Source organism: Balaenoptera physalus (assembly GCF_965194825.1).
Source record: "Balaenoptera physalus genome assembly, chromosome: 3".
Taxonomy (NCBI): domain Eukaryota; kingdom Metazoa; phylum Chordata; class Mammalia; order Artiodactyla; family Balaenopteridae; genus Balaenoptera; species Balaenoptera physalus.
The window spans coordinates 83,151,260-83,163,446 of NC_138890.1; the positions used below are offsets into that span (position 1 = coordinate 83,151,260).

General features: G+C 44.5%; 1 long non-coding RNA gene across 1 annotated transcript; it reads right to left on the minus strand.

Annotated features, from left to right (window-relative positions):
* Positions 1 to 1,866: 1,866 nt before the first annotated feature.
* Positions 1,867 to 10,336, minus strand: LOC309657873. Its single transcript, XR_014261940.1, has 2 exons — positions 6,345 to 10,336; positions 1,867 to 4,723 (listed from the first exon to the last, which is right to left on the minus strand). It is a non-coding gene; the product is annotated as an uncharacterized lncRNA (long non-coding RNA).
* Between the last annotated feature and the right edge of the window lie 1,851 nt (positions 10,337 to 12,187).

Here is a 12,187-nt window from a genome sequence, read left to right on the forward strand (position 1 = left end):
TTACCCTATTCCTCTCTATTTTCCTCTGAGGCCTAATTGGAGACATAGCATACTTTAGATCTTTTAATTCTATGTTAAGTGTTGACAAACTATGGCCTATGAATCAGCCACCTATTTTTGTAAGTAAATTTTGAATATAGTCATGCTGATTTATTTACCTTTTTTTTTCAAGCTGCAGTGGCAGATGTGAGTAGTTGCAACAGACATAGTAAGGCCTACATAGCCTAAAGTATTTACTATCTGACATTTCAAGCAAAAGTTTGTCAATGCCTACTCGATGTTTTTTTATCCTCTCTTCTGTTTTCTCTCTCATCCTTTTGGTCTTTCTATGAATGCATTCTGGATACTTTATTCTAATTTGTATTCCAGTTCCCTAGTCTTTGGCTGTATGTGATCTACTGTTAAACCTGTCCATTAAATTCTTAATTATGAATATTGTATTTTTTATTACTAGAATTTCTACTTGATTCTTTTTCAAATCAAAGTCACTTCTTAGTTTTCACTGCCCAACTGAAATTTTCAAGCTTTTCTTTTTACCTTTTATTTTTAATTTATTTTATTTATTTTTTATTTTTGGCTGCGTTGGGTCTTTGTTGCGGTGTGCAGGCTTTCTCTAGTTGTGGTGAGTGGGGGCTACTCTTTGTTGCAGTGTGCGGGCTTCTCATGGCAGTGGCTTCTCTTGTTGTGAAGCATGGGCTCTAGGTGCGTGGGCTTCAGTAGTTGCAGCATGTGGGCTCAGTAGTTGTGGCTCGCGGGCTCTAGAGCGCAGCCTTTGGTAGTTGTGGTGCACGGGCTTAGTTGCTCCGTGGCATGTGGGATCTTCCCGCACTAGGGCTTGAACCTGTGTCCCCTGCATTGGCAGGCAGATTCTTAACCACTGCGCCACCAGGGAAGCCCCGCTTTTTACCTTTTAAGACAGGAAACATGGTTTTGGAGTCTGTGCCCAATACTTTCACTATCTGAAGTCTTCATGTCTTTGTGGGTTTGTGTCTGTTGTCTTTTATCCCCCCCCTGGTTCTCAGCCATAGAGACCTTATGCTCGATATTGAGTTTGAAGTTTTATTTATAGAACTAATTTGAGGCCCAGGATGAAAATATACACCTCTGCAGAGAATTCTCATTTGCTCCCGACACCCTGGGACCGCCTGATTGAAGTTCCAGACCTGAGATTGCCTGAGTCATCCATGTGGGAACAGTGTTATTTCCAATTCACTCTTTCTCCTGTAGTTGTGGTTCCCAAACTCATCTGCACACTGGAACCACCTGGGAAGCTTCAGAATACACGGATGCCTGTGTCCCACCCCTAGAGACTGTGATTTAATTGGTCTGTGGTGTGGCCTGCACTTCGGAATTTTTAAAAGCTCTCCATGATTCTAATGTGCAGACAAGTTTGGGAAGCTCTGCTCTAAGAGTAAAGCCCTTCGGGACCTCAACTTAATGTGTGGGTATTTATCAGACTCTCTACTTGGCAGGCCCTTTTATCTGGTTTGCCCAGCAGGCTGCCAAATACCCCAGCTCCATAGTGCAGCTGTTTCTTCCTGATCACATCAAAACAACTTTGAGTGCTTGGTATGGCATTCACATTTTGGCATGGTAATCCTTTGCCATCTTATAAGCTCTTTGATGCTTTTAAGAAAAATTAAAATATAAATATTGATTATTTATAAAAATATATTTACTTATGTATTTAATATCTTTAAATATATAATATTACATATATATATATATATATATATATATATATATATATATTCTATACATTTTTTTCCATACAACAGTTTTAGTTGACCTGAATGGGAGGACTGGTCTAGCCTGTCATTAGGAGACTTGAAAGTCCTCCAGTTGCTTTTTTTTAAAAAATAAATAAATTTATTTATTTATTTATTTATTTTTGGCTGTGTTGGATCTTCATTTCTGTGCGAGGGCTTTCTCTAGTTGCAGCGAGCGGGGGCCACTCTTCATCGCGGTGCACGGGCCTCTCACTATTGCGGCCTCTCTTGTTGCAGGGCACAGGCTCCAGACCCTTAGGCTCAGTAGTTGTGGCTCACGGGCCCAGTCGCTCCGCGGCATGTGGGATCTTCCCAGACCAGGGCACGAACCTGTGTCCCCTGCATTAGCAGGCAGATTCTCAACCACTGCGCCACCAGGGAAGCCCCCTCCAGTTGCTTTTTAAAAGAAGGAACGGGGTTAGTACTGTAGAGTTCTTACCCTTCTGAAAATATGTGATTTTATCCAGTCTGTGCAGTGATGACTTGGCTGCGATTTGAAGTCTAGGTTGAAACTTAGTTTTCTTTCACTTATTTGAAGGCACTGTCTTACTGATCCCTAACATTCATTGATCTCTAACACTCACTGTAGCTGTTGAGTAATCTTAGTCCTACCTGATGCCTGTTTCCTTGTCAATGACTTTTTTTTTTCCTTTTGGGAACCATTAGGATCTTCTCTTTTCCCCCAGAACTCTCACATCTCAGTTTATGTACTTTGGTATGGGTCTCATTCCATTCATTTTCTTGGGCATGAAAGAGACACTTTCAATCTGGAGATTTTTATTTTTTACTGCTAGGAAATGTTTTTGCCATATTTCATATTTCCCATCTCTCGATTTTCTCTCTTCTCTTTTTAAAGAAATCATTTTGGTTGGGTGATAGACCCCTTGCATTCATCCTCTACCTTAATTATCTTTTCTTTCCTAATTTTTAATGCTCTTTTTGTGCTAGTTCTTAAAAGATTTCCTCAACTTTATTCTAGAACTTTTCTATTGAGTGTTTTATTTTGATTAAATTTTTATTTCCAGAAGAAAATTGTATTTCTTGTTCTTTGATTTATCCTTTTACATAACCTCTATTTCTGGGTGTAAGGATACAATATCTTATTTCCCTATAGTTGTAGATTTTTAAATCTTATATCCTCTTCTGTTTGTTTCCTGTAGATGTTTTTCTTTCCCTTTATTCTCGCATTGGTTTTTCTCTTTCATGCCAGAGGTTTTACTCAGTTGTTTGAGAGCCTTGGCACTCTGTTCATGTTTAAGAGTGAGCCTCTAAATAGTGTTTGGGGGCCCTGAGTGAGTGGGCAGGACGAGTGTACCTGTGGGGCCCGTTTAGGGGTGATTGAACAGGGGGTTCATAAGAAAGAGAGAAAGAGGGAGGGAGGGAAGAAGGGAAAAGAAAACTGGAAGCTTTTTCTTTAGGGCCATTTAGCTTGTTGAAAAAGAATCTTCTGCTGTTCTTTATGTGCCTGTCAGCTTATGGAGGGCAGTTTGGGGAAAGGTAACTATGTAGTTCAACCATTTCTTTTGCAGACTTCCAAGTGCCTCCCCACTGCTGCTCCATCGGGGTAACCCTGAGTCTCAGCCTTTCCCATTAAGTTTTACAGAAAACAACTTTTTCATCACCAGTCTGGGAAATTAGTAACCTGACTGTGTGAGGTGAGGGAAAGGTATGATTACTCCATAAACAAGTTTTCAACAACAGCCTTTTTTGGCTCGTCACTGCAACCCAGCCCTTCAGTGTACCTGCAGTCTCCAAAGCTGAGCATCTCAGGTTTCCCGCTGGGGTGACTTGTCTCACTTACTAGTGATCATGCCCCTCCAGATGACAGACCGTTGCTTCCTCTGCTATGATCAGTCACTTTCCTCTCCTCCATCTGATTCTGTCTTCCAAAATTGCACTGAATTCTCTTGTCTGTTTCTGTCTTTATTCTCTTTGTCTTTTATAGGTTTCTACTTTCTTTTTGTTGTTGTAGTTCCTTTATTACCAATCAGTGGAGTTCAAAGCAGGAAAGGAGATAAAAATCTTTATTCCTAAAACATATCCCAATTAACTTTAGATGGCTTGTCTATTAAAAACAATTCTCCTGTGGTTTTACTAAAATTGCTTTGGATTTATAGGTTAATTTGAGAATTGTCAATTCTATGTTACTGTGTCTTCCTATTCAAGAACATGGTGAATCTCTCCATTTATTTTTATCATTATGACCTTCTGCAAGTTTTCACAGTTTTCTTTATGTTAGTTTTATTACTAAAATATTCCTCTGATGAGGAGCACAAGTGACACAAAGGAAAAGCAAATTTGTGAGCTTGAAGATTGACTGAAAAACTGACCCAGAACATAGTACAAAAGGACAAAGAGAAAAAAATAGGAGGGAAGAGTTAAGAGACTTGGAAACAGATCCAGCAATTCCAACAGCCTTCTAATAAGAGTTTTGCAAGGAAAGAACAGAGAGAATAGAGGGAAGAAACCATCAAATAAATGAAAGAATAAACTTTCCTTACGTTGCAGAATGAGGCGAACACACAAACACACACCCTACTCCACATGGTGGGCAATGTTTCTAAAAGGTAATGAGGAAATTCTTTTTTTTTTAATTTTATAAATTTATTTATTTTTGGCTGCATTGGGTCTTCATTGCTGCACGTGGGCTTTTTCTAGTTGCAGTGAGCAGGGGCTATCTTTGTTGTGGTGCGCAGGCTTCTCGTTGCAGTGGCTTCTGTTGTTGCGGACCACAGGCTCTAGGTGCACGGACTTCAGTAGTTGTGGCACGTGGGCTCAGTAGTTGTGGCTTGCAAGCTCTAGAGCGCAGGCTTAGTAGTTGTGGTGCACGGGCTTAGTTGCTCCGCAGCATGTGGTATCTTCCCGGACCAGGGCTCGAACCCATGTCCCTGGCACTGGCAGGCGGATTCTTAACCACTGCGCCACCAGGGAAGTCTCGAGATGATGAGGAAATTCTAAAGGATTCAAAAGAGTGAAGATAAATTCCATTAACTTATACCCTGAGGACTTTCTCTACTTATCATAGAGAGGTTAGAATCACTGACGATAGAACTGGCAAATAAAAGCTGCAAATATTTGTCTCTTGGGAGCAAGCATCATCTGTCACCAGCACCAGGAAGCATGTGAGCATCAGATTCCTATGTTTATCACTGTACTTGCCACCAGTTAACAGCAGATAGCACAGGGCCCATCTATCTTCCAGGCAGATGTGATGCCTCCACACTCCCTAGTCCTTCATCAAACATGCTCCACTTGGAGAAACACCTTCTCCCCTCATTCTTCCAACATATCAGAACTCCAGAAAACTCTTTGGAAAAGAGCAGGGCTTGAACACATAGAATTGAAATCTCCACTGCATTGGAATGGACGAGGAACATCCCTTACATGAAGGGAGAGCCCAGAGCAAGGCCTGAGGCTGTTCAGTTCCCGACCTCATATTTCCCTACCTTTCCTTCAAAGATCCACGAAGGAAAGATGTTCATTCAAAGACCGTTTTGAGATAAGTGCTCTTCCAGATATGCCGCTAACGAGATGTGATATATTTATATGCAAATGTGATATATATATATGCAAATGTGTTCTAAATGGCAGCCTGAGAGGTGTGGGTGGACAGTCTCACTTGTCATAAGGGTTATGGAAAAGGGGAATTTTTATGCTGATTATGTATATGAGATACCTAATCTGTTCTAGCACAAACTTTGTTTTTTTAATTAATTCATTTATTTATTTTTGGTGTGTTGGGTCTTCGTTGCTATGTGCGGGCTTTCTCTACTCTTCATTGCTGTGTGTGCGCTTCTCATTGCGGTGGCTTCTCTCGTTGCGGAGCATGGGCTCTAGGTGTGCAGGCTTCAGTCGTTGTGGTGCATGGGCTCAGTAGTTGTGGCTCGTGGGCTCTAGAGCTCAGGCTCAGCAGTTGTGGTGCATGAGCTCAGTAGTTGTGGCTTGTGGGCTCCAGAGCACAGGCTCAGTAGTTGTGGCTCATGGGCTCCAGAGCGCAGGCTCAGTAGTTGTGGCGCACGGGCTTAGTTGCTCCGCGGCATGTGGGATCTTCCCGGACCAGGGATCGAACCTGTGTCCCCTGCATTGGCAGGTGGATTCTTAACCACTGCACCACCAGGGAAGCTCCCTAGCACAAACTTTTGAAACCCTTTCCCTTTGCCTCCTTTAGATGCCCCTGATTCCTGCCCAACTGCATGTCTGGGACTCCACAAAGCATAAGCATCAGAGCCATTAGCCTGAGAACCTAGACTAGCCTGAGAATGTGAGCCTGTGTTCGAGACACAGTCCATTCGGTCATTCAGTTGCTCAATAAACGTGAACTTAGTCCTTCAGAAGAGAATGATAAACATGGCCCTGCCTTTAAGGGACTCAGATTTCAAGTCCATCACCTACCAGGTAGGCTCAAGTAGGTCATTTAAGCTCCCTGATCCTTCCGTTCCTCCCCTTTAAATATCAATAGAATGCTGGCTTTGCCTAACTGACAGGTTTTTTTGTGTGGATGTAGTCAGATAATATACACGAAAGTGGTTATGGGAAAGCCTGTAGGACATTTTTTATCATTTTAAAGACATTTACCATGTCTTTGTCCTCATTAATCTGAGTTACTAAGTAAACACTGAATTCAAGCGATGCTTCCATTTCCCACCAGAACAGGCGTGTCTGCTTCTCGGCGTGTGGCGGTTGTATTCCCCTCCCTTCTCATCTCCTATCATCTCTCTTCTGTTGGGGTCTGCAGGGCACGTGTGAGTTACTTCTGCTCTCGGTGACTATAAAATTCTCTGCCCTTCCCTTGAAGCACCCGGAAGGAAGGATGCAAGGCCACTGGATCGCTGAGGTCTCCTGGGTGGTGACATCCACCATCCTCAAGCTTCCCGAGGGGTGTCCTGGCTGCCATATGGTGCTGCTCAGGAAGGGGAGGCTGACTTGCCATTGCTGGGGTTCTAATTTCTGTCCACGGGTCTCTTGGCCACACCACCTATCTTAAATCAAGTTAATGATAGTTAACACTTCAGTGTGCTAAGAACGTCACACCTATTAACTTCACACCTATTTAGTTCTCACAACAACCCTGTATTATCCCATGTCACAGACGAGAAAACTGAGACTCAGACAACCTAACAAACTTGTTCATGGCCACAGGGCTGGTGAATAGCAGAGCTGGGGTTTGATCCCAGGAAATCTCTCCCCTGAGTCTAGGCTCCTAGCCGAATTGTTATCCTAGCTCTTACATTAGATTTGCTTAACTAGCTCAGAGTCAAGAAAATCTCCCAGCATTGAAAGCATCTGGCAGGGTGCTGGCATTCCTTGATTCTTTGATGATTTAAAGAAAAGTCAACTCTGAGGTTCCACCACCTCTGTACCCAGTACTCCAGCTAATTGGACACTGATCTCCCAGATACCTGAGCAGCAAGCTCATGGCAGGTTGAACCATATGAAATTGTCAGTGTTCGGCCATTTTTGACCCAGACAAATGGCAATCACATATCTGGTTCCTAGGGGGGTCCTTTTCCACAGCGCAGCATCTGCAGGCTGAGCCCTGGGGGCTGAGTGCAGCTGCTGCTCCCAGAGGCAAAGCAGAAGGGTCACGTTCAAGTGGCAGGTTCAGGTTATACTAGTTTTGAAATGACACATGAGTCAAAAAGGGGAAATAATGTGACCTCTGGAAAACAGGCAGATATGACTCAACCAGCAGTAAAAGGCTGCTTTGGAAAATTGAGTCAGACCTGCTCGATTTGATTCAATGTGGTCACAGCCACTGGCATCCACAAACTTGTGGTTGTGCTTGCTGCACCTCTAAAGAGAATTTGGGGGTTGGAGGGTGGTTTGCCTAATTGAAGAACTCTGCTGTGGCTAGTTGAGCAGGGAGAGCCCAGATGGAGGGCACCTGGAAGAGCCGGAGGCCGTTGGGTAACAAGTTGAGACAAATACACCTAGAGAACTGAGGGGTAGTTTGGCAGAGGGGCGGGATGGGGAGGTCTTTCGCAAGTACAACCAGAAGAGTGAAAATGTGGGGCTCTCCCCAATCCCTGGTGCTGGCTGAGTTGCCGGGCGCTGGAGAATCCAGTTTAACCGCCTGGAGACCTCTTGGAATGACCTTAGGCTGTAAGGTATGAAACCAGGGCTGGGAAGGGAAGAGGGAGTGTTAAATGGGCACGAACACAGGAGATGTGTTCCAAATAAGGGGACTATTATTCAGGGATAGATGCAGAAATAGTGGGAAAGTGGTTCACAGGCGTTCATTTGAATTCTTTGGTTTTCCTCGGTGGGAAACTACTTTCATCTGATTCTTTTCAATATGGATTGACTCACATCCTCTTTATTGGACACAAGAATATATGTGCCATAAGGATTTTAAAGCATTGAACAATTGCTACCTCATTCTTAGGGCTTTGATTGGGGCAGTCTTGGCTGAGCCGCTGTCTCGCCGAGGGTAGGAATTTGAGATGCATTCCCAGCCACTGGAACAAAAACTACCAAAAGAAAGTAGGAGTGAGTGTTCTGGATCAACACAGATCTTTGTTTTAACTTTTTTCTGGGCAGTCAGGTGTTGGGAGTACAAAGGCTTGCAAGGCTGCCTTCTAAGAGCTTATAATCAATTTGGGGGAAATATGACATATACACAGAACACAAAGACAATGTTTTGTAAATGCTAAATGTATGGTGAAGAATCAATCAAAGTTAGAGGAAGCAAAGAGACTGATATATGAAATGGAGATAATGAGGCAAGGATTCCTGCAGAGGGTAGATTTGAACTAATCCTTCAAGAATGAGTGTTTAGGGGGACAGGGGAGTGAGAGGAAGTCATTGCAGGCAGAGGGAGTGGCGCACACACACACACACACACACACACACACACACACACACACGTGTCCAAAGGTGGGAGAGCCCATATTTGCTTAGAACCTAAGTAGATTGGTTTGAGCAGAGTGAAAATTTGTTGGGGAAATAGTATGAATGCCCCCCTCCTTTTTCCTATATTCATGTTCCCCTGGGTGAACTCATTCAGTCTTTATTTAAATTATGTCCATATACTGATTCCTGGATTTATAACTCCAGCACAGACCTTTCCTCTATGTTCCAGACTTGTTTGTCCAACCACCTACTCGACATCTCCAACTGATAATCCCACAGGAGTCTCAAATTGAACACAGCCACAGTGGAACTCTTGGGTCTACCTTCCTGACTTGTCCCCATCCTCCCACCTCTCATGTCTTTGCCCTCTTGGTGAATGGCATCATGCTTCACCCAGGTATCAAGGCAAAACCCTGGGAATCATGCCTGACTTCTTCTTTCACTTACTCCCCCACCTCGACTCCATCCACAGTAGATGTCAGCTCTTCCACAGGAGAATCTCAAATCTGGCCACATTTTTCTGACTCTCACTGCTATCACCCAAGTACCCAAGCTCAAGGCACCAACCTCCCCTGCATGTCATTCTGTAATACCCCCTAATTTCAACCCTTCCAAGTTTTGCTACTTGGAACCCTTTCTCTGCCCAGTCAAAATGCCAGCAGACCACTCCCTTGCTTAAAATCCTTTGATGGCTTTGTAGGGCTCTTAGCATAAAATCCCAACTCCTTACCATGGTTGACCATAGCCCTGCTTTGTAGATACCTCCTCCACCCCCATGCCTGCCCAGCATCCATGTACCTTCTTTTGATAGCTGCTTCTCCATTTTTCTTTGGGGGCATGACTCCTGCCTTGATTCTTACTGTGAGTGGTCTGGGCGGGCTGACTCCACTCTACTCCCTGTGTCAGGGGGCAGCATGTAACTCTAGTATGGACAATCAGCATATTTTTGCCCTACGTCACAGTGATTGGCTCAGAGATTAGCACATCTCCTGAGTTTATCCAGTAAGACTGAAGTCCAGGTCTTTTGCTAGAACGTTAGGGATTGCTGGCTGTAAAGAAGATGTGTGCCTGGAGCTACAGAAACCCATCCATTGGGAGAAGATTCCTGAGCTAAACCCAACTCAGAACAAAGATGACTGAGAGAAGGAGAAAGGCCACGTCCTGTTGACTCTGTTTGAGGCCAGTTCAATCCCATGTGATGCCTTCACATTTCAGTCGAGCCAATCAATTCCTTTTTAGTTCGGATTTGAGTTGAGTTTCCAGGCTCATTTGTCCTGCAGGATCTGAACACTGCCTAGACTTGAACCTTACCACAGCCCATTCTCCTCTCTACACTCACCTTGGACCTGGGACACATTAAGCCCTTTATCACCTCAGCATCTTTGCCTTTGGTGTCTGTATTGCTGACAATTCTCTTCCCTAGAGTTTTAAGAGGTTGGCATATTTTCATTTCTTAGGTCCAAACTCAATATCACCTCCTCAAAGAGCCCTTGAAAAAGAGACTACGTAAAAGAGACTCCTCCATTTCCCTTCTATCATGTCACCTTGTTTCATTTATAGCAGTGATCAGAATCTGTATCTCAGTTGTTTATTATCTGGCTCCTCCATTGAAAATATTAGCTTCATGTTGGCAAAGGTTTTCTATCTTGTTCAGTCTGTACTCCCAGGGTCTAGCTCAGTGCTTGGTATACACCACGCACTTAATAGGTGCTTAATAAGTGTTTGTTAAATGTGTGAATGAGTGAATGCATGCATGCATGCTCGATGCCATAGATTCATCTTGATGGGGAGGAAGAGATAGGAAATATTTGCCATAAAGGACAACAGGCACAGTTGGAAAATGCAATCTTCCTTTTTCTTGAAGGCTTTACTTGGGATTCATGGAACAGTGTCCTGCAAAGAAGGTGATCGCAGCCAGATGTGGTCAGCACAGACCTGGGGTGAGTCAGGGTAGCAGATGGGTGAACCAGCTGGTGTTCTGTGCTGGCCCCAGGCCAGGGTGCCACCCTCAAGTTTACCTGCAAGTCACCCCTGGGAGCCACATCAGGTCGTGGCCAGGGTTGCCGTGCTGGGTGTAGGTATCAGGTCAGAGTTACACCTTCCTCTTTCTAAGACGAACCACCGTTTATCTGAAGGGTTGTGGAGGGAGGTGGACAGTCAACTGTGAAAGGTGCTGCTTCCCTGATCTTGCCAGCAAGGCTTTTGAATGTACTGCTACTAATAAAGTTATAGCATTGACAGCAAACATGCATGAAAAAAAACAGCTTGCTTCGTGCTAGAACTGTTCTAAGTGTTTTATGTGTACCAACACATTTAATTCCCACAGCCATTGAGGTAGATTAAGGATGGCCACAAATTCTTTGATACTTTTCCTGCCGAGAACTAGGGTCCATGTCCCCTCCTCTTGAACCTGGGTGGGCCCCATAACTGCTTTGATCCATAGAATATGGCAGAAATGCTGATGGGCCCGTTCTGAGCTGTCTTTTGGAACACTCTAGGGGAGGCCAGACACCACGTAAGAGCTTTGTCTACTCTGCCAGAGAAACCATGGGGAGGGCCCCTGAGACCACAAGGAGAGAGGGACAGGGGCCAGTTGAAGCCAGCCTCGAGCTTTTCCTGCTGAGGCACCAGACCTGGGAGAGAAAAAGCCATCTCGAATCCTGCCACGCCAGGTGACACCACATGGATCTGAGAACTGCCCAGCTGAGCCTGCTTAAATTCCTGACCCACGATCTTTTTTTTTTTTTTTAAACTGAAGTGTAGTTGATTTACCGACCTACAATCTTGTGAGCAAACTAAAATGACTGTTCTAAGCCACTACATTCTGAGTAGTTTGTATTCAGCAATGAACAACTAGAACAGCTACCCTACCTCGTAAGTGCTACTATATCTGCATCTTACAGATGAGGAAACTAAAACATGGAGAGGTTCAGTGACTTGCTCAAAGTCACACAATGGTAAGAGGCAGACGTGGAATTCAAGCCCGAGCAGTCTGACTCCAGAGCCTGAACCACTCACGGTAAGGCCACCAGGCTCTACTGGTGCCAGGTCTTAGCTGCCAACGGCAAGTCCTGCCTGACCTGGGCTTCTTAGAGTCAAGATGACTTAGTTCTTAGGGCCTCAGTCTTTGCAAAATGACTAGGGCTGGGCTAGGTTAAAGATCTAAAGCGGAGTTTCTCGACCTGCTTTTTAGCTGGATAATTAGGCCAGATAATTCTTCACTGTGGGCTGTGCTGTGCCCTGTAGGATGTTTAGCTGCATCCCTGGCCTCTACTCACCTTCACTGTGTGGTCCCCTTCCCCTCACTGTGATGAGCCAAACTGTCTCCAGCAGTCCCCAGATCGCCTCCAGCCTTGAGCCATCAACGTCTCTTCCAGCCATGCCTTTGCTGTTTCCCCTCTATGCAGCACTGCCCCGTCCTGCGCCCTTAGCTACGCTTAAATTTTGTTTAAAATCGAGGAGGTGTCATCTCCTCCAGGACTCCTCCTCTGGCCTCTCTGCCCCTTTTGTGCTCCATCATGCCTGGCGTCTTTCCATGGTACTATACAGAGATGGTGATATAGCTG